This window comes from Lycorma delicatula, chromosome 1, assembly GCF_047948215.1.
Source record: "Lycorma delicatula isolate Av1 chromosome 1, ASM4794821v1, whole genome shotgun sequence".
In the NCBI taxonomy this organism is placed as follows: domain Eukaryota; kingdom Metazoa; phylum Arthropoda; class Insecta; order Hemiptera; family Fulgoridae; genus Lycorma; species Lycorma delicatula.
In genome coordinates this window covers 401,636,481-401,661,118 of record NC_134455.1, presented here as the reverse complement: position 1 = coordinate 401,661,118, position 24,638 = coordinate 401,636,481, and the positions used below count along the sequence as shown (strand labels likewise).

Here is a 24,638-nt window from a genome sequence, read left to right as displayed (position 1 = left end):
CTCCTGTGCAACATGTGACTGGTATCCATGGTTTGCCATATATTACAGCTTTTGTTTTGAGATTAGGGTTCCTTCTTTTTCTTTCATTACTTACCTTGAGATTGAGTACACTTAATCATTATAATATATTTCTTCTGAAAATCTACACAAGTTTATTTTTAATTACTAATTTCAACTTAAATGAAGTTTATACATTTTCCCCATGCAAATTACTGAAACTTGTACCATATCCAAAGATGAATTTACTAAAGAACAAATTACACTTTTTTGAAGGATTTGCTAAAGTAAATACTTAATATTACCAGGACAATTAGACAATTTGTTTCATTTTTCTTGTAGATGAATAGTTTCTTGTATACAAGAGTTATGTTTTTTTTTTAAACAGTTCTGTACGAAAACGTTTTACAACTCTGAACTAGTTTTAATGGTATATTTCCTTAGATCTAACAACATCTCCATTTAAATAACAATTCATTAAAAACTTCTTTTATAAAATTTAATATGGCCTAACAAAAACTAAAATGAAGAAAGAAAATGGAAACAAAGTATTCATAGGCATGGCTAAAACTAATTCAGACTGGGGTTTTCAAATCTTATCAGTAAAGCAATTTTATGATTACTAAATAATTATAGGTTGATGAGAGAACCGGTTTAATATTACAATCTTAAAAACAGTCATAATTAATTTGTTCTTAAACAAAGTTAATCATGTTTGTTGTTAGACTTGAACTGCAGGTAAGATAGTTTCTTCCTGCATGTTGAATCCACAATACTGTTGTACTCATTATTTTTTGTACCAACAACTGTGAAGAGGTAGAGCAGTAAATCATGAATACTTTATTTATTAAAGCATGCAATTTAAAAAAGTCAAATTTTTATTACTATTAATTTTAATATAGTTAATTTTTAATATATTAGAAATATTTCTAACACTTCTTGGTAATAAAACATTGATAACTGGGAAATTATCAGAAAAGAAAATAATATGCTTGTGATGTTAATGTTACAGAAGAATGTTGAAAATCAGAAGTTAAAAAGTTATGAAATGAACTGGATTTAAGATGTAACAGATAGAGCTATTTATTAAAATCTACAGTTTTAGTTTATTTATAATATATATTTATATTTGAATAAAGGGTAAAAAAATATAGTAAAAAAAGGTAAAAAAGCAAATGTATGAATAAATGTAACGGATGGTTCATGATGAGAACGTAGTAATTACATTGAAATTAAAATATTAACACAAAACAACAAATAAGAATAAAATAGCATCAAAACACTCAAATAATTAATAATAAAAAAAACTTAGATTTACCTTTTCAAATAAATCCTTATCAAATGGAATCTTATAATGTTTAAGCATAGCTACAAAATCTTTAGCCTCTTGGAGTAAACGTATAAATGAAACTGATATCTCATCAAAGTAAACATTTTCATTTAATGTGCAATGTAAACGAGATGTAAGAGAATCAGGACACGGTACAGGACGTTCAAGACGACCCCATTCTGTGATAACTAAACCGGTTACCATTCTTTGCAAAGCTGATTTTGAATTAAGATGTGCTAGAAGTACTTTTACATAACAATCTATTGGTGCATCCATATTAGGAGTATATATAACACCAGGAGCTGGGTTAACAATATAACATGAAAGAAGACCTGCAACACAATAAATATTTAGATAAAAAAAATGTAACAAAATAAATATATATAATTTAATCAAATGCAAGTAAATGTTTAATTTCAACTTTAGTTTTAATCTGATCTTGGCTGAGAAAATTGTTAATACAAAATAAATCAGAAACTACTAAAAAATCTGGCTTTATAGTTGCCCCAGTGAATCTACGAGCTTGTGATTTCATGTACTGACATCTGATTATACTATTGTTTTCCAAAACTTTATTTTGACACGCAATTAATTTTATTTCATTTTGTGATTTGCAAACAATACAGGGGCTCAAGCAATACATTTTTGTTGCGTGTTCAATTCTTTCCACTTGAGTTGATTACATGTATAAAAATGCTTAATGACTCAATCCTGTAAACAATAACAATTCCTTAACGAATGACTAATGCTCTGATTGATATTATGTACAGGCCTACAAAAATTTTAACATGCAGTTAGAAATGATGTCTTTCATCACGATTACACTTAGATCCACCATTCATAGTACACAATGTTTGTATAAAGAAACACACTTCAGTCCAGTTTATATTGTGTTCAGTGAAGGTATTCAGATAGTGTTTTTGTGGAGTCATAATATTTTATAATTATTCATTTTTTTCGAATTTTTTTGTAATATATTATTTTTTGTTTTATTTTTGTACATGAGTTAGTGCAGTTTGTTATGGCAGAATTTAAATCTGCGGTTAAGAAAAAAAAACTTTGTAGTCAAATACATGAAATTATCAATAACATTTATGATTTTATGAAAACAGAAGCTCTAAAAGTAGGTAAATTAATTGATGACAAACATATAATTGGCATTCAAAAATGCAAAGAAAGAACTGCTGCTGCTTGTGGGATATCAAGAACACAGGTTCAAAAACTCTGAAGAGAAAAAAAAGACATGATTCTTCAGTCAACATCTCAATCATGTTCTTTTAGCAAGCCAAAAAAATATAAACGACATTTGAAACCTGTCAGTGGACTGGACAGTTTTGATTTAGGTGTAGTTAAAAAAACAGTTAATGGATTTCATTCAAAGAAGAATGAATTACGTACTTTAAAAAAAAATAAAGCAAGAACTTCAGTCATCTATTGATTTTAAAGGCAACTTTAGCTGTTATTTTGAAAGAGTTAGTTTCAAATGGTGTAAAACTGAAACTATCTATCTGATAGTTATTAAGAGTACGTATGATAATAAGTAATACTTCAATTTCATATGAGGGAGTTGATGTTTTCAGGCCGAGTAGTAATACACATGCTGCTTGTGACATCACAAGCTCATACATTGGCTGGGCCAAGTATACACTAAATTTTTAATTCAGGCAGTAACAAATCTTTTTTTTTTAAACTATAACTTTCATATGTTGATTTTTTTTGGGGTGCAATTCTTTGTAAAGCATACCTTTAGCCACATATTTCATATACTGTCTATTTTCATAATTTTTTATGTAAGTAATTTTATATAATTCACATACTACCATAAGGCAGTGATTTCTATAGAAGTGACCAATGATCAAATTTTGTTAAACAGATTCTACACAGAATCAGTTTTTTACCTGCAGAAGAAAAAAACAAACCGTAAAATATGTCCTCAATAAAAACAAATTAAAATTTGAAGAAAATTATTTAAAAGGAAAAATAAATTCTTAAAGAAGGAATCTAACAGTCATTTTATACTTCTTACAAGTTGCATGGCTGAAGTTTCTGTTTGTTATTTACTTAAAAACAAAAATGAAAGAAAAAGGAAAAACTAGGAAGCATTAAAAAAAATTTCTATCTATATTTAAACAACAGAAACTCAAAAATAAAACAGTGTAATACGTCTACTTTAACAATTCAATGCTATTTTACAATGCAGATTTTTAAATTTGACACTCATAGCAAGATTGTATAATTTTATAGTTTTTAACCATTTGTTTTATTTCATAAATGCAGGTAGAAAATTTCTTTTGCAGTGTAGCTTAAGTGTGGCTTTCATTATCATAATAATCTCCTTGAGGCAGGTTCCTTCTACCATAACAGTTACAATTTCCTTTTAGATAAAATTTTTACTATTTGTTGGCCTTTCTTTTTTATACCTTCTACCCTGATGATCCTTTTAGTGACTGTTTTAATCAATTCTTCTTCTCTAAACATATGTCTCAGCCAGTTAAGCATTCATATTCTGTAGTTTTTTCTACCCATTATTTCTTAATTTTTCATTTTGCTTGTATTATTAATCTTCTCCAGGCCCACATTTCAAATACCATGCAACCTTTCCTTTTCTTAAGTGCCCATATTTCACATCAATAAATGACATTTTTGTCAAAAATGTTACTGTTTTATAAAATTTGAAATTATTATGGATAAATATGCAAAGTCTGCTTCTCATAAATTCAAAATTTACAACAATTTATTTTTAATGTAATTATAGAATTAAATACCAGCTGAAGATGTGGGATTCTGCGAAGATCAATTGTTGGATTAATGTGGTAAGTTTAACTTATCTATTTACTGTGTTTTGGTGGTTTAAATTTCATATAATATTAAACATATAATCTTAATTTTGTATTAAAACTATTTTAATTTCTTTAAGGCATGATTTTTCTGCATTTCCCTTTTCATTATTCTAAGAATTAAGCCATCTAATATTTTTTGCAGTACCTATGAAAGTGATTGTCATTCATACAATCATTTTATCATGACACAGCAAAATGGAAAAAACTAGTCTTAATAATAATAGTAATAATAATAACAACAACAATCGTATTTAAGAATAAGCTTATATTTATGAATAGTTCTATTTAAGAATTACTGGTCATGCTTATAACCAATAGAAAACAAATAATTATTTAAGTGAACTAACCATGCATTCTTGAAGCCATACATCTAGCTAAAACAGCATTTTTTTCTCGTATTGCAATTGGAGTTGTTTCAGAACCACCAATGAAATGTTTAATCTCACAGTTTGGTGTGAGACCAACTGTTTCTAAAGTATGAAATGTTCTATTACGATTTCTAACTTTTTGATCCTGAAAAATAAATTAAAATTTGTAATTTGTCATAAACATAACCTTTTATTAAGAAATTTAAGAATGATATTTTAACATTTTTTCAAGGTATAGCTAAAATGATTACACTTACCCTGGCAGTGGTTTTTGCATGAATAAGTAAAGATGGATCATATGGTATTTTAAATGGCTGCATGGCTAGACATAACCATGTACTAACAAATGGACAAGATGCCATTAATAAATTATCCAGTTTACTATTAACAACCAGATTATTCCATACCTGAAAAAAACAAAATAAATAAACAGACTGAGAATAATTAATATAAAAATAAATTAGTAATTTTAATAAAGCTTTATTTTTTAGTAGCTAAATCTTTCATAATAAAACTACGGAAAAACCTAAGAACTTAGCAGTAACCCACTTCAAATAAAACCATAAAATAAATAACCTAGCAAATTACATCCTAGTAGTAGAATATAATTATCTGCAGAACTAATTTTAAGGTGGTAAAATTAGTTCTGTAGATAATACTTTAATGGTTAAGTAAGTTTAGTACTTTACTGGTTAATATTATTATTATTACTTTCTCTTTTTTCATATTGTGCTTCAGCTTCATTAAAATGTATGATTAAAATATATTTAAAAAGAAATAAAATACAGAAAGGTTTGCTTACCACTGATATAAGAAACTGATATGCGAGGGCTATTTTTTAAGTAAGGTCTGTGTTTTTAATAAAACAAAACTACTAAAGATTGTCAAAAAACGTTTTTTATTTCACTCAATCTTTACACTTTACATTACCTTTCTACATAGTTACCTCGTTTGTTTAAACATTTATCATAGCGTTTTACTAAATTGTTTATGCCCATGTCATCGCAACCTGTGAAGACAACCATTTTTCAACGGTTGTTTTCACTTCTTCACCGGTGTCACCTCTGACTGCCGAGAAACTCCTTCAGGTAGCAGAAAAGGTAATAACTCTTTAACACAAGATCCGGGCAGTTCGGTGGGTAATCTATTTGATCCCATCCAAAAGATCTGATTAACTCTAGAGTTTGTGCAGTAGAATGTGACATGCATTATCAGGCAACAACAAAACTCCAGATGACAGTAGGCCACTTTGCTTTTTATGTATGGCATGCCAAAGCTTCGTCAATGTCTCACAATACACAGCTAAGTTTATTGTTGTCCTTTGGGCGTAAAATCAAATAACAGGGCATCTAGTCTATCCCAAAACACTGTTGCCATAATCTTGCGTGTTGACATTGTCTGTTTAGCTTTCACTTTGACTGGAGATGTTGTGTTGCCATTCCACTGACTGCCACTTTGATGCTGGAGTGATGTGAGAAACCCATGGCGCGTCTCCTATGACAATGTGGTTCAAAAGTTCAACTCTTTCCTCACTGTACTGGATCAAAAGTGTTAAAGCACTATCTATTCACCTTTTTTTGGTGTTCTTCAGAGAGCAGCCTGGGAACCAATCATGAGCACAGTTTTTTGAACTGCAAGATTTCAATAATAATATAGCACTGACATTGAAACTTTTGAGAATGTCAGCGACAAAGACGAAATTGTGAATCGCTTCATGAATTTTTGTGTCAACTTCATGCACCAAATTGGGCTGATCGCAGTTCATCATGGACATTATTCCACCCATCCTTGAACAGTTTTACCCATTTATGCACTTTGATGTAGCTCATGTATAGATATGTGAGGCCCATAAGCCTCACATATTTGGTGATGCATGTCTGCTACTGAAAGGGGCTGCAGGCCACTTAATTATTTGAAATATTTTAACTTTACAACACAACCATACACAGTGATGCTATAACTGCAAATGGCATCTGCATTTCCACAAGGTATGCTGAGAGCCTGGTGCATGTGCTTTTCAACAGTCATGCAAAATTTACATAGCTACAGCTGATCAGACTTTACTTAAAAAATAGCCCTCGTACATCTTAATTTCTAAAAAATATGTTTTTAATAAAACACATACAAGGTGAGCAACTTAAAACGAAATGGCTACAGATTAAAAGAGTTGCAACATATAATATTTTATAAATGAAATAACAAAAATAAAATTGTAAAATCAATTAAATTCTGTATTTACATTAACAAAAGTTAGATATACATCTTATTTTTACAAAGGATATTTGAAGCGAGTGCCCTAAACAGTAATGTACTTTTGTGAAAAAATGATCATATTGAGAATCATCAGACACAAAACTTTGTCAATGGCATCGACTTCTTGCTGAATGTTCCATCTTCAGTTCATTGACAGTACGAGGATCTTTCATAAACTCAATACTTCAAATAGCCCCGAAGGAAAAAAATCGCAACTACATATATATGAGGAACAAAGATGCCATGCTTATGACAGTTTGTTCTTTTGTAAAAACTGTAGAAATGCATGCTAGTGAATTAAAATGCCCAGGTAAATGAAATCATGCTTTGTCTGATGTGAAATATAGCATCAGGTTTATCTGTTTATCAATAATGTTTTTGAGAAGCTAGTTCCATTAATTAAGACATTTTGGTTTGTATGTTTTCTTTAGTGTTGACAGTTGATACAAGATAAGTCCACCGGGCTGATCTAGTGGTTAACTCATCATCACAAATCAGCTGATTTCGAAGTCGAGGGTTCTAAGATTCAAATTCTAGTAAAGGCAGTTAATTTAATACGGATTTGAACACTAGATCGAGGATACTGGTGTTCTTTGGTGGTTGGGTTTCAATTAACCACACATCTCAGGAATGGTTGACCTGAGACTATACAAGACTTCACTTCATTTACATTCATACATATCATCCTCTATAGTAATACCTTATGGTGGTTCTGGAGGCTAAATAGAAAGAGTTGATAAAAGATGTATTTTCAAATTTAAATCATGAATAATTACAGCAAGATGTGTATTTTACACCAGTCTGTTGTGAAAAGTTGTATACAGATTTTTTCATACAGGCAAAAACTCTTCTTTGAATTCATCCGTAGTCCTAACGGAAGGAAGCACATTTTATTTGAAACCAAACATCTTGTATGCTTAAGTGCTTAATATAAAAAAAGAGAAAGTAATAAGTATAGCTTTAAAGAGAATAGCTCTCAGAATAATTAGAAGCTCTAATCTTTTGTGTTGATCTGAGGTAAAGATGAGGTTAACAAAATATTCATCAAAACTGTTACAGAAGTATATGATAAAATCTAACTCTTCAATAACTACAACTAATTAATTCAATAAAATCTCAAAACTGTTTCTCTAAGTTGTTTGTACTTACTAAAATACCTGCACTACAATTTTGCAAATTAGTAAAATGTTTCCATCCATGGTTAGCAATAGTTCTATTAAATACACAGTTAATTAATAAGATCCAGTTCTTAAAAAGTTTTACATATTCGTACACCCATTAAACTAAATTATGTACTTTTAGCATAATAAATATACAGGCAAGCATAAAAGAAAGTGATTTTTACAAATTAACCAAATTTTAATGAAAGTACTGCAATGAATGTGAACAGAGAACAGTTATGAAATTTCATCACTTTTTATAGCTAACATCTGTAATGCTGGCTACAGGAAAAATATAATTTATGAAATTAAAGGGGAGTTTTTACTGTAAATTTATAATTGTTCAGGCTACATTATAAACACACTGCGCCATTGATGGTAACATTACAAATAACTCTTTTATAATTTCACTATTGTATAACTTAAACCACTAAAAAAGTAAATAAATTTATTGATAAATTAGATTACTAACTTTTTCCACGAGATCCAAATTTGGTTCTATAAGTGCTCTTTGATAAATATAACGTAAAGCTTCTTGTAAAATATTATAATCCCATAACAATGCAGTACCTTTAGATGACGTTAATGTTAATAATGTTTGAAGTGTTGCACGACGGACAGATGAAGCATTATGCATTAGAAATGGCCACAGTCTTGATACGACTAGTTGATCTGGACTAAAATAAAATTCAAAAAAAAAAACATTATTTATAAAAAAAAATCAATCAAAATAATAAAAAATTACAGAGTGTGTGAAATCAATCAATGCAAAGAGGTCTAAGACGATACAGAATAACAAAAAATATTAGTTAAATTATAAAGAAGTGGTTCAGGATAGTGATAAATAAACAAATAAGTATAAAATCAATAAAAATTGAAAGATAATTTTAATTACTAATTCACAATTACCATAAAAAAGAAGTCCCTCAAAAACATATACAATTTATATTATTAAAAAACAGAAATATACTGCCTGCAAATGAAATATTTTTATTTATTTTCTTAAGAAAATGTCAAGAACATTATATCGTATTTGTAAGTTACACAATTTTTAACTTAAAATATCTAACTTCATAAAATTTATATCTTCTGATTTTATTTTTGTTTTTTAGCAATATCATCCTTATACAAACTATTCAGTCTCTAAAACTTCAGTCTGGTAAAACTATCTAAATCTTCAAAGGTGTTTAAAGTCCTTGGTTGGTAGATCTATTCTTTCATCCAAGTTCTCTCATCGATTGATTATCTAGATAGGTATCATGGGAATTTGGTATTTTTCCAAATTTAATAGTTTTCAGCAGTATCCATGTGCAATAATGACATAATCAATTTTGTCCCTGTTATCCCAATGCCATTTTATTGTCAATTCATATTATTTGTGTCTAAATTGTTAATAATATAAGGAAGAACATTTCCTTAAACCACAAGGCTGTGCCACACCTGGAATGCTCAGGATCTAGCAACTTAGAAATTGAAGGGTGTAAAGTACAGTAAAATTCCAGATTAATAAAAAAATTCCTATTTATCTTTAAAATTAAAAACATTGGATACAGTTACACTGATGTATGTGTGCTGCTGAATTTATTAGTGGCTTTATTAATGAGCATGCAGTTGATTCTCTCAATAATTTACTAAAATAACCAAAAAATAGTTTAGCAAAGTATCTTTTTATGAGAAATACACACTCTTACAATTTATTGTTACTTACAATAATATCAAATGAAATAGAATGTTGTTACACTACTATGTACTGAATAATTGATTTTATACAATTTTATGTATAAAATCTTTTAATTCCTAAGAGTGCTGTGTAAATTAAAATGAAAAAATAAATATATATTATCAGAATCAAAATATAATTATGAAATTACCTGATCATATCTTTAGTTGCAGGTATATTGAGTAATGCAGCTAGTAAACCCATAAAACTATTGCAAGCAGCAGCTAATTCATCCTGGTCAGCTAAAAGATCCCATAAACATTTAACAATAACTGGTATTTCATGAGGTAATTTAGAGACTAGCGTTGACGCCGCTGGAATTAAAGAAGATGCAGCAACTGCACCCACATCATCTACTTCATCACTCAAACCAGTTAGAGCCGATGGAAATGCTATCGGCAACAGTGTTTCCATGAGATCCTAAAAAAATAAATACTTAAACATTTTTCTCTAAGTACAACAAAGTATGAATTATGCATGAATAGTATTATAACTTTTTAGTTTTTTAATTATACATTAAGTTTTTCAAATTTTATCTACTCTTTTATGGAACATACAAAACTAGGATTATGCTTTGTAGATAATACTATTCATAAGTATTTTAAGAAAAAAATAACAATAGCAATGTTCTGGCACTCTGTAACATCTTGTTATAGAATGTATGTTATATTTTCTGAAAACAACTAATCTATTTCTCTATAAATAAATGTTCCACTGTTACAGTATGAGAAATGGAGCCGTTACAGAAAATTACAGAAAAAATATTCTGTACAAGTATCAAGCCTCTACTGTATGTTTTATGAGTATACGATGGAATGATTATAATTATTTTAAATTACTTTACGTACTTAAAAATAGCACAATTCCCTGAAACATAAGTAAATGGTAAAAAAAGGCCAGCAATTTTAGCTTCCAAGCATTTCATCTTTGGCAAACTATTACTTTGGATGAATTTTATTAATAAATCCCCTTAGTTTAAATAACTTATGGATTAGCTTCGGCATGCTTTCAATTAATTTTATTATGTATGCTTATGTATGCTCCTATCGCCCACTGATTTTCTTATAAAGAATGTTAACTGATGATGACTTTACATAATCAGAAGCTTGTTTTTTAATGAGACCACAAATTTTGATGGTTTAAGATCGTCAGATCACAGGCAACAAATGATATCAACAAAATGAAGGTAAAAAAAAATTAACTTCAAACAAAAATATAATTTTTTTTTAATAATTCTTAACATTGTAATTCGATAACGAAGCAAAAGCAGTGATAATTTAAAATTACCTCTACTAAAATTTTCGATATAAGTATATCTTTTAATTTCTACTTCAGAGCACAAAGCTTACAGAAAGAAGTTAATCTAATAAAGCAAAACTTTATTAAAAAATAAAGTTAAAAAAAGTGTTGAAGAGATCTTAATAGAAAACAGCAAAACATTACATTTTAAGTGTTAAAAACATACAACCAATGAAATATACTAAAAAACAATTTTTTACTGAATAAAATTAAGGGAAAACAACTCTATAACTTTTATAGAACAAAAAGATATAATGTAAAAAAAAGGTATTTATAGTTAAGCACAAGCTTAAGTAAAATAAAAGAGAAACGGAAATGGTAGATCGTAACATTACAGGTGGGGAGGATCTAAGTGGGGTGGAATGAAGGGTCCCGTCTTGAAAATCATGATTTATTTACGGATATTCATTATTTAAATATTTAAAAATTTACATGAAAAGTAAAATGAGACTGAATATGCATCTTTAATCGTTAATATAAAATGAGTTTTACTAAAACGTTTTTAATAAAATGTTTAAAAAAAAAGTTTATTTTATTTATATTATAAATAATAAACATCTTTAAATCATAATAATTTATACTATAACAGACCTGCAAAAAATAAATTTTATCGGTCACTTAATTACTTAGTGAAGATGATGTAATGCATTGTTTCCCACAGGTAGGATGTGTTTCACACATCTACTTGTTGCTTTACAATGTCACATTCTTTCAATAAATATGATAAAAAGCTTCTAAGGTATAACTACTTAGTTCCTTTCTCTTTCTGAGTAATGATGATTATGGCTAGACTGTGATGATGGAAAAATGGTGATGACTGTAGGGCTGAACATCATTTAGATTTCAGTGACTTGATGTACTGATATGCAACAGTGTGTTCAGCTGTGAAAAGCCATCAGGCTTCATTCTGTACTATCCTTAGCAAGCCTAGAGTAGGTGTTCATTATTCTTGATAATTTCTGTAAAGTTTTTGGGAGTAACTTTGGTCTGGAAAGATCTACAACCATTATGGTTATGGCATCTAACATATTATTATATAATACACAGTAAATTTTTTCATTTATTTAATTTTTAAAATATGAACAAATTTTATATTTAAAAGCACTTAAATTACAGTGGCAATAATTTTTTTTTAATATTAACATCCTGCAACTATTGCATTAAGAAAAATATTAAAATCAAATTGTTTTTAAATGCAAAATGCAGTTTAGCAATGTAATGGAAATATGAGTCATGAATACTAACAGATTAATAAATCTGTTGAATTATTAATCTGTTTGTACAAACAATTGTATGACAGTTTGTATAAACAATTCTCTTTCAAAGAACAGTTTGTTTTTGTTTGGCAGAAACAGAAACGCCCACCTTCGTTGGAAATATAAATTAGGGTCTAACATCGAAGTATTATATGGAACAATATGACAATGTTATCCAATGTCTTGTTGTTTCTTAAGACTGTGCTCTGCATTCAAATATTTAATGTTTTAATGTGTTTAAGATTTTTACTATTTTGCTTGTAATATTGTGCTTTTTGATTTTATTTTTTATATTTCTGTTATTTATTTAATATATCTGTGATATTTACTGTTTGTTATTACATAACTAGTTTGTATATTATAGAAATGTAGCTTCTAGGTGCTAATAATGAATCTTTGTTGTGTGCCCCAAAAAAAAATCTATAGATGGCCTTGACTTTAACGTAATTTAAGTAAGTCTGTTGAGACTCGCCTGTCGCTCTTTACAGAATTTCCATAGGAATTCATTTCCAACAGGACTCAATGATTTAGCACCTGAATTGTAGAGCACCTGATTTAGAGAATTGCATTAATGTTCCCATACTGAGAACACAAAGACTAAATTTTATAAATCCAAATTCTATAAATCTACTTTGGAACTTGTGTGATGCAGTTCATAGTTCTATCTCATAAAAAAAAAACAAAAAACAATGATTCCTTATTTACCAAATGATGAGTTCAGGAACTAAATTGGTATCTAATATAAGAATTTCTCTATTGTATAAGTTCAATAATAGCTAATGCCAAGATTGTGCATAACTTCATACATCTTCAGAACTGTTAAGTCGTTTCATATGAAGTATTGTGGCTTTTGTGGGAGACCATTAACAGAAGTTTTGGTTATTAAGTGTTGATAAATGAAAATGTGCTTCTCACTTGTCAAGGTGTTAGGTGTCAGTTTTTGGTTTTCACTAATCAACTGTAAAAAAATTCCACGGAAATTTGCAGTTTTTGTAGTTTTGTTCCCAAAATGTATTAATATCTTGAATTTTATAGGGACAGAATAAGTCCTTATGTAAAATATGCCAAATTTTATTAACCAGCTCAGCTAGAGTACAGCATAGGCATAAAAACTACAGGTTTCTGACTAGCACTGCATACATTTTATGGAAACATTACATGACTCCATACATTTTATTAAAAATGTTATAAAATTTTCACTTAAATACCAGAGTGATTCATGATCAACGCCCAGAAAAAATTACTGAAGATTAATTAATGAAAATTTGGATATATGTTCTTCTTATGGTGTAAGTGCAAACTAAGAAGGGATTTTTTGAAATTTAGAGTTTAAAGGGTTAGAATGGAGTAATAATGAAATTTACTCTTTTTTTGGTAACAAATGAAGTTATCAACCTGATTCTTGGAGTAAGAGAAATTTCTTAGTTTGGCTGAAGAAAGGTAAAACAAATGTTGAATAATGTTTGCAAATTTTCCCCATTTCCAAGTATTATATTTACTTGATTTGAGCTTGCAAATACTCTTCAGATAAATATCTAAAAAACCATTTTTGGGTATTGAATTTTAATTTTTTATGAATTAAAAAATAAATTGTTTTTTTTTTTTTAGATTTTTGTCATTTTATGCTACCACCATTAATCAATCATGAGATTTGGTAACATTGTGATGGTACTTTATGTTTGCAATTCTGATTATGTATTTCATGAGCAAAGCTGCAATGGGAAATCTAAAAACCAATTAGTGGTTCTTGTACAGATCAAACTGTAGCTCTGAAGAAATTACAATACAGTTGATATTTTTTTATAAACTGAAGAGGCTTTAATTTTTATTTATCATTAACATTCTCACAAGCATGAGTTTAATGAACACTGGGGGTGTTCCATTCCAGATGGGAAGGGTGTTTGGACTTGGCTGGCTAAACACCCCTGAGCGTCACGGGAAATGCCAACAACCATATAGTACAGGTGAAGCCGCAACTGGGTTGCTAGTTATAAACATAAAATTATTTTACATCAAACTGAAAAAAAAAATTGTAACTGCAAACATATTTTAATACACTTCCATACCTGTCGTACAGCAAGTAGATATTTAAGTCCAAGAAGTCCACCATGTCTTGCTTCCCATTCTGTATGTTTTAGTAATTGCATTAATACATTTAGCGCTTTTTCTACACCATCTCTACTCATCAGATGTACAACTGAACCTGTTAAGTGCACACATACATGAAAGTAAAAAAACTGGATTTTTAAATTAGATATCTAGGAGATGTAATTTAATTCATAAATTGGTGGAAAATCTTTTTTTATTGCATCATCTGATCTTTTGGAATTTATTCTATTCAGTTTTCTCTTTACAACTTCACACACTTACACAATCATCTGTTTGATTTAAATTTTACTAGAAAGCAGTTTTTCAAAAGCCTCAAATGTTTATTATTAGTATGAAATTTTAGTAATTGAGCAAAAATCACCTCCTTTTCAAAGCTTTCTTTAGCTGTAGAAAAAGGAGAAATTTCATGACATTAAGGCCAACTTTAAAGGAGGAATTGGCAAATTTTTTGAGGAATTTTTGAGAAGGTTTTGTATCTTCATATTATTAATAGACTGAATTTTAGAAAGTTGTTGAAGGATAAACAATGTGGTTTTCGCCCAGGCAGGGGCATGAAAGATACTATTATCAACATTGTTTCTTCCAGTGACTATGTCTCAGGTATCTTTTTGAACATATCAGGGGCTTTTAATAATTAGCGGTGACCCTCTTTCCTATTTCAGCTGCAGAAACATGATTGTATGCAGAATAAGCTGAATGTGTTATATAGTTATTTTAGCAATCAGGACGTTATCTCATAAGTAGGAAAAACACTATCTAAAGGTTGTCTGCAGGGTGGTGTTTTAGGACCTCTGCTCTGGGTTGTTGAATTCAATTCTTTGATGCGGTTGAGCCTACCAAGTGGATGCAATATCATTGCATATGTGGATGATGGGCTTTCGCTGGTTAAAGGAGATTTGAGGTACGAGATTGAATTTAGGGAAGCCCAGGCTTGCAAGATACTCCTGTTATGGAGTTTGCAACATAAGATGCAGTTTAGTCCAGAGAAAATAACGATGATGTTGCTGAAGGGCAGGCTAACTGTTATACAACGATCTCTTGTATCAGTTGCATGAGATCGAATTAGGTATGTCCTGCTGCTGAAGTATTTAGATGTTATCCTTGATGAGAATTTTCTATTCAAGGAGCACTTTCAATGCGCTGCCAAAAAAGTTTGTTCTGCTTTCTTCAGTGTTCGGAGAGCATTCATCCCGATCGGGAGCTTATTTTAGAACCATTCGTGTTCTATATAAGAGTGTATGCAAAGCTATAATGCTGTATGCACTTGTTTGGGATCATTGAATGAGCTACAAATGTTATAGGAATATTTCGTTGACAGCCCAGTGTTCTCTTATTGCTATCTGTGATTGGTACCTACAAGACTGTTTCTCGAGAGACAGTCCTTGTTATTTCTATTGATATCGTTGCAACTGAGCACCAATTATGTTATGATGGCAAGAAGGTAGGACAACTTACCCTGGGCGCATAAAAGAAATAGACGACCAAGGTTTCCATTTATGGTAGGTCAGGTGGACTGAATTGTCCAATGACCATTACATGTATGGTATTTTTCCTGACGTGAAAAGTATGCAGATAGTTAGGTGAATTTCCTCCAATCAGCATTTTACAGTTTCTTTCTAAACATGGTGCTTTTCGAGATAGGTAGGCCAGATCTGGTTTGATTGATTCAGGCTTATGATGTGCACCATGACTTATACATCTGCCCCACCAAAGGAGCTAGAGAGCTTGCGAGGATCAATTCTGGTTTTGATCTGCAAGAACACTGGAAAACCAAAATTGATGGAATATAATTGCTGGCTTCCTTAGATTCTTAGCCCTGAGGAGGATGGCTAAGAAGGTATGATGCTATTATAAATGAATAGATAGAATAGCAACCTGGGAGGCTGGCTGCCTGAGAACTTACTTTGTCAATGCAGGTGTTTTGGCATCAAGCCCCAGTTAGCTGAGATATTCACTGTTAGGATGAGAATAGATTTGCAGAGTACTCTGTGATGGAGCTGCGATATGGGAGGGTGTAGGCATTAATCTCGCTCCCAAAAGTGTACCAGAGCAGAGATAGGCTATGTTTTATTAGATCATTAAATTTGTGAATCTGTTTCTTGATTTTTAAGTAAATCAAGAGGACTTAAGAGTAATTGTAGGACAAAATTATTGTTGTTTCCATCAATACTTGTTTTGTTGATATGGGGATAATATTTTTGGCGTTAGACTCAATCAAGTCTCAAGAGTGCACTCTAATTGAAGTTAGATATAGGAAACATTATAGTGTGAAACATTTGGTGTTAGAGGAAAGTGCAGGGATCAGACTTCTGTGAATCGGTTAATTTGATAGTTGAGGGTTATAAGTTATGGTAGCTGGTTGAGGTTGCAAGAGGCTATATGAAGGCAGTAGTAAGTTGTGTAAAAACAACGATTGAAATGTTTGCCAAGACATTTGCATCAGTGGTATCATGACAGAGGCCAAAATGATGACTGTGTTATCAGGTTTAGGTCTAAAAGATGACCTCCAGAAAATCCCATCAGGGCTAGGAATGGAGAGGGTGATGTGGAGACTGGGATCAACACAAGTCTTCCCCTTTGGGGGTCGATTGCTAAAAATCTATTTAGGAAGAAAAAAGAGAAGACAAATAATATTATAAATATTATACAAGAATTGTTCCTCAATTAAAAATTTCCTTTAAGTAAATTAAATAAGAAGTCAGTGCCTCGGATTTTGGATTCCCTGAAATAAGCCAAAGTTTGGTTTTTTATTCTATAATATGACAAACAAAATTTTTATTACCACAAGTTTAGTAATAAAATACAGTATGTAGAAAGTGGCATCTGATCATCTGAAGCAAGAGACTATTGCATGCATGATTTTAATTACAAAAAAAAAATGCAAGAAGAAAAACCATACGACTAACAGCACAATTCTTTAGCCAGCAAATGAGTATAAGTTGGCTTCACAAATATTAAATCTATTTAATTCTGTTTCATTATTTAATTTTTAAATGGCTTGTAACCAGTGTAACTTATAGGCCATTGCATATGAGTTTCATCAAAATGAAAATAAATAAATTTTAAAAAAAGTTAGTGAAATCGATAATCAAATTTATTAATTTAATATAAAATATGCGTATCATTTCTTTTGATTTTTTCAGTGCTTTTGAACAATATCGCTAAATAATTATCAGAAACTAAATTTATATTTGCTTACAACATTTACATTACCTATTAATGGTTATTGATTATTACACTTATCTTCAAATGTATTTTAATTATAAAATATTTTTATGACAATTTTTAATAATTTTATTCAATCTTTCATAAAAATAATTTTTTATGCATGTTTTCTATTTTAATCACAGCTTTCAATATTTCACTTTGTGGGTTTGAAACAATTTTGCTTTTTGGGCAGAAAATGGCATCAACTGTCTGCCATTATGTATCAATATCATGTATTGATATATGTATTATGTATCATGTATCAATTGTTATATACTAAGAGTTTTAATGTAATTAAAACAAATTGTTTGATAACTATTTCATGCAAATTGTGATGCTGATTGGTACCAATTAACAACTGTAGTATAGATTATTTTCCTTTTAACACATTTGGTTACAGATAATAGATAGATAAAGATTTATTAAAGCTTATTTTAAACTTCCCAACTGAGTTTTATTTACTGACCTAAAACTTGAGAGCACGTTTCTCTGACTGGAGCAACAACTTGGTCAGAAACAAAATCACCAAATCTATCCAATGCAAGAACACAAACTAATCTTAGAGATACATCTTCTAACCATAGCTGATGCAACTCCTCCATCTAAAAAATTAGTGATGCATTAATAAACTGACAATATTTTTAACCAGAACTAAAATCATAAAAAAAATTATTTGATAAATAACTGATGATAATGATATCAAATTTTTAAAGATGTGAACAGTGTTTGGCATAATTCTTACATTTATTTCAAGAAAGATTATCAAAAAAGACTAATTCCAAGAAAGAAGGGCTATGCTTAAAGGTAGTAAAATAAATGTATAAATATAAGATGTCAAAAAATGGCACACAAATTAAAATTTAAAACTAAATCTGCATTTTTATTGATAAAACAGTTATCATCAATCAGGTATTTTACCTCTTACCAGTTTTTAATGAGATAACTCATCATTAACTACCCTGATAAAAATTGTCCTTGACAAAATAATTCATCATCCACTTTTTTGCTGAAAAGTGTCTCTGAAGAAATATTTTATCATTATGAATTGAGCCATTTTATTCTGTTTTTTGACGAGTTACTGCAATGTGTGTGGGTCTAGTTCCATTTTTACGCTAATTTAACAGTGACGTGCTAGTAGCATATTGGCTCTCTATTCTATATGTCTTGTTTCATAACAAGCTGTTATTGAACAGTTGTCATCATGCATTTGTTTTCGTTGTTTTGATCATTCCTTAAGTTACATATGTGTTAGTTTTATTATTTCTTTGTGTAATTTATTGTTTCTATAATTTTATTATTATTTTTGTGTAATTTTCAGTCATATTTTTAACTCTAACCGTTTGTGTCTGTGGATGTGACATATGTAAATATGAAATAACAGAGTTACTGACTGTGTGAGTAAACAATCTTGAATTTTTTATATGATTAAATGATCTTTGTGTTACTACTTGAATTAATTACTAATGTTTTACAATGCTATTGAAATGACAATAAGGTATTGTTAAGTGATGTTTATTAGTAAAAAATGGCCTATTCATCACATGTAAATGATAATGATATAAATGAACTTTTAAATATTATTTTTTACATTGCATGAGTAAAAGTAAATAAATAGGTCCTTAAATTAGTTTTTTTTTGTCATATTTCATTGCATAAATAAAAAATGTGTAAAAAACATGGGCAAAATAACAAAGATTTAGTGAAAACAAAAGGGTATAATAATATGATTTTCTGTTAAAATAAAGAACCATTAAGGGGTTAATGGATAACTGTGAAATTGAAACAAAAATTAGTCAGTAGACATAAGCAGTATTATTTAGATAAAATAGTAGAGATGTCCAATATTTCCAATAAAGCTTCAGAATATTCAGGTACACCTTACAAAATTACTTTATCTTTAATTATAAAAATCAAATCTCATTAATAAAAAAAAATATTGTTCTGTTTCTGTAATTTATTAAAGAAAACAAATGATGGAGTTTTACCTGTATTCTGGAGGTATGTAGAACTAAAATCCATTAACTTACTACAAGTGGTAAAATAAAACTTAAGCATTATCCTTGTTTACTATTACTATTGTTTATTTTGTTTATTGTTTTGTTGGCTATCTGTCAAATATTTTTAATTTTTTTTTTTAATATTTAGTATTTTTGTGAATCAAACTTAATTTACAAAGTGATATTTCTGACAATGAAAGTAATATTTTTACTGAAGAAATAAAATATAGTGTAATAATTTATGCATTTACAAAAACATCCAAGAACATAAAAATTGGACATTCAATATGGTAAATAATTTTTTATATAAAATTAATAATAATTTTATGAAAATAAGTAAAAATAAGTAATATTTGTTTGAGCTTTCTAACAATATCAAAAATCAAGCAAATGATTAAGTAATCATTTGTTTGATATTAGCCCCCCAATACATTTGAATGAATACATACTTCACACTTATGGACATACTTACTACATTTATTAATTATAAATGTTTATTTATCTCCTTAACTTATCATTTGAAAATATTTCATTATTTATAATTTTTGTCTCATTTTTCTACAATAATTTTACTTGTAACTTGCTTGTATTTATTTTAATAAAAAAATAATTTAAATTCTTATTATCTCCAGTCAGAAAGGTTTAGGTGACAATCTAAATGACACAAAAATCCTAAATAATAAAAAAAATTACATAGATATAAAATTCAACCTGCTGGGCTGGTCTAGTGGTTAGCTTGTTTCTAATCTAGATGAGGTGTTGTCTTATACAGATTCAAGCCGAGGATTCCTGAGACATGTGGTTGATTGAACCCCAACCACTACACCAGTATACATTGTCTAGTATTCAAATCCATATAAAAGCAACTAACTTTTACTAGGATTTGAACCTTGGAACCTCCAACTTGGAAAATAAGCTGTTAAACAATTGATTTGCGATGACAAGTTAACCACTAGATCAGCTCGATGGGCTTGAAATCTTATTAAAGCCTGAATCAGTTGATATATGCATATATGATAATTTTTCATCAGGTGAAGGAACAGAAATAGTAAGGTATTCACATTTTGTGAAGAGTAAACTCTTCTATTCAGAGTTTTAAAACTTGTATGCATTTTAAATTTATAAAACAAGGTACTGGAAAAGATATTGACAACCACTAAATTGAAAAATATAACTTATGTAACTATAATTTAGAATGTGTACTAAATTAAACTTTGTATTAACAATACTAGAAAGATTAACATAAGTATATAAAAACTTCTCATATAACTTATAAGATATATTATTAATTATGAATAAATTCTTAAAAGGCAAAGTTATAACATAAGTCAGGTGTAATTTTTATAGATTCACGAAGTTAATAAATTGGTTATTCACATATTTTAGATATTCAAAAGTTCTTGTAAATAATTTTTTTTTTAAAGGGGTCAGGAAACATTTTTATCTTGCATAATAAAATGTTCACAGAAATTTCATCCTCATTTCCTTTTAATTAGCCTTTTTCATTTTAAAGGTTTTTTTTGAAAGTAATTTGTGTGCCAGATGTGTAAATATGAAACTGGAATTTACCCATAGATGGCCCTAGCTGTCAATGTAGTTACCGTCAAACCGCATCATTGGCGCTATTTTCTTTCTTTGACACCTGACAAAGATTTTCAACTCACAACAATACTAGTTTCATACAACAGCATAGTTTTAATTAGTGTTGAACATGTCGAGTTTTGTACCTACAGCATTGATTTTCTGTTATCATTTAAAGAAAACTGCTGCAGAATTGCATCGAATGCTTGTTGAAGCTTACAGTGAGCAGGTTCTTAGTAAATCACAATGCTGTGAGTAGTTTAAAAAAAAAATTAAAAAGTGGCGATTTTGACGTAAGAAATAAAGAAAGTGAAAGACCACCAAAAAGGTTTGAAAACAGCGAATTGCAAGCATTGTTGGATGAGGATGACACTCAAACATAACAACTCACGGATCAATTAAATGTAACACGAGAAGCCATCTCCATATGTTTAAAAGCCATGGGAAAGATTCAGAAAATGGGATAATGGGTTCCACATGAACTGAATGAAATACAGCCAAAAAAATGAAAAACCACTTGCAAAATGCTGCTTGTCAGGTACAAAAGAAACTCATTTCTCCATCGATTTGTGACCGGTAATGAAAAGTGGATATATTTTGATAATCGTAAGTGTAAAAGATCATGGATAACTCCAGGCAAACCATCAACATTGATTTCAAGGCCAAATTGCTCTATGTTTGGTGGTACAATGCTCTGTGTTTGGTAGTATCAAAAGGGTGTGATCTATTATGAACTACTAAAACCTGGTGAAACTGTTAATACTGAACAATACTGACAACAAATGATCGATTTGAATCAAGCATTGCATGAATAACGACCAGAATATCAAAAAAGGCAACATGAAGTGATTTTGTTTCATGATAATGCACCATCACTCACAGCAAAACTGATCAAGGAAATGATTGAAGGATTCAGTTGGGAAATATTTTTGCATGCAGCTTACTCAACAGACTTGGCTCTGTCTGACTAATATTTATTTGCATCGATGGGACATGCACTTGTTGAGCAGTGCTTAACTTCTTATGAAAATGGCTCGATGACTGGTTTGCCTCAAAAGAGCAACAATTATTTTAGCGTAGCATTCATAAACTGTCAAGAGAAATGGACAAAATGTATAGCTAGTGATGGACAATATTTCAAATAAAATATTTTTATCATTTTCATACAATAAACGTGTATTTTCTATACAAAAATTCCGGTATCATATTTACACATCTAGTACAAGAGTCTATTCTTCATTCTGAATTTATAGATTTTAGTTAAAAGAATAAAAATGCACAGTTGCATATAATTTTCCGAGCCATGTCACTTTGCTAATAGTTTTGTTTAATCTGAGATTCTTATGCAATATAATAAAATAAAAAATACTCGACCTGCAGAATCAATATCAAAATCGTATTCTTTGCCTTCTGATCCCATAAGGTATGCACTATTTGATATTACATTCATTATATTAAATGTAGAAAACCGCAGTCGACCAGCATGCCACAATCCTTCTTTTTCTGAAAAGAAGAAACAAAACAATCTTTAATTAAACAAGCTGTATTTTTCCATTTTAATTGTTCTTAACAAAATAAGTTTCATATTACAAGGTTTATTCATGGACATCTGAAACAACAATAGACAACTCTTTACACAATCTAAGATGATAAAAAACAGCTGCACATTACGAATCTAAGTAAATATGATAGAGTGTGTTCAGCTGAAAGTAATTAATAATTACTTTTCCCTAGTTAGGCATGGAATTTGTCACACACTATAAATTTCTTAAATTCAAACTTATGTGATAAATTAATCATCTATAAGAAGAGAAAAATGCTTTAATCTTTAGCCTAAATCTTATAATAAATGTCAGAATGATTCCATAAATTCTACAGTTCACTAGAACAACCTAAAATATAAAATGGATTAGTTAATAAAAAAATTCAATTTTAGTATTTTCTTTTAATTCTCTATTATTCCTAAACTGAAGTGCACCTTTCTTGGGCAAGTGCCTTAGAAGTTGGGTTTGATGCCCTGGTTCCATTTATGGTATCATGCTGGTATGTTCTGGTAACTGGTATGACAACCAAATCGTTATTCAAGTTAGTAGAGTATTGAATGTATTTACAAACATGATCATTGGTATATTTCCTAACTGGAGATTGCATGAAAACTCAAACTAATAACTGAGTTATCTAATTCTTTAAGCCTGAGCTTCTATTCCTAATTTGTATATATGCATTAACTGAAAAAATTTGATTACAAAAAATTGATTCTTCAGAATTTAAATAATAAAAATAAATAAATAAATATATATATATATATATATATATATATATATATATATATATATATATATATATATATATTACACACTGGCTGTATGGATAAAACACAAAATAAAAATTTTGTGTTTTATCCATACATTAAATCCAGAAACATGCACTGTATCTGAGGAGAATGGGATTCCAACTCACAATTCAATATCATATGTCTACTATACATGTAAGAAGAACTGTAAGGAATAATTAAAAATTTTGTTGGACTTCATTTCATTCATTATTTTTTTTATAACTATAATTTCAGTCCCACTCCTGTCTTTCCACTTTATTAGCAGAGGATGTTGTGGGATAAAAGTATACCTCTAGTAATAAAAATAAACAACTGAGGAAATAAATTGAGCAGAAATAAAAAAAAAAGTAGCTCTACTCTGAATTAAATTTTTTTTACACTTCTCAACAATCGCATCATCAGTTGCTCTATATAATTTTTCAAATCGTTGATTCCAAATTACACATTAAAATTAAAAACCCTACACTATATATGAGATCTAAAATTGTTAAAAGATCCCTTTCAATTAAATCAAAACAGAAAAAACTAAAATTTTTTAAATTAAAAAATTTTAAATTGTAAATTAAAATTGAAACTGCATATATATATATATAAAATATGAAGTTATTAATAAAATTAAATTAAAAGTTAAAATTAAAATCAATAAAAAAAAACAAAATAGAAATCCATGTAGACATTTACATGGATTTCTATTTTGCTTTTATTAATTTCAGAAAAAAAAAGTTATTCATGAAAAAAAACAAAATTGCTGAATTCATGATAAACGTTCAAAAGTAAAGATGCATAAGCATGTTTCTTGAGCTATAAGAAATGCCAATGTTAGAATCATAACAGGGGATGAAATTTGAATTTCATCACCGGTTTAATCTTTAAACAGAATAATCATTGCATTAGAAACTCCTACATTCATCAAGATGAAAGAAGCTGTAGAAGGTCTGAAATTCAAACTTTCTATCTCAAAAATAGTGTGAATTTGTTCCTTTCAACATTAATAAAATCTTGATTTTTGTTCTGATGTTTGGAGATTTATTACAAAATGTGTAAAAAAAAACTTTGCTGCAACTGCAGTTTACTACTAATTTACAACATCCTATCCATTGGTTGTTCACACCATTAAGTTTCCTGATGGTGAATAATTTTATTCTTGCTTGTCATGCTCTTTTTTTACCAGACCTACTTACTGTGA

General features: G+C 29.2%; 1 pseudogene; it reads right to left on the bottom strand.

The window, feature by feature from the left end:
- LOC142318016 (TATA-binding protein-associated factor 172-like) overlaps positions 1 to 24,638 on the bottom strand; it is a 132,605-nt pseudogene that overhangs the window by 35,735 nt on the left and 72,232 nt on the right.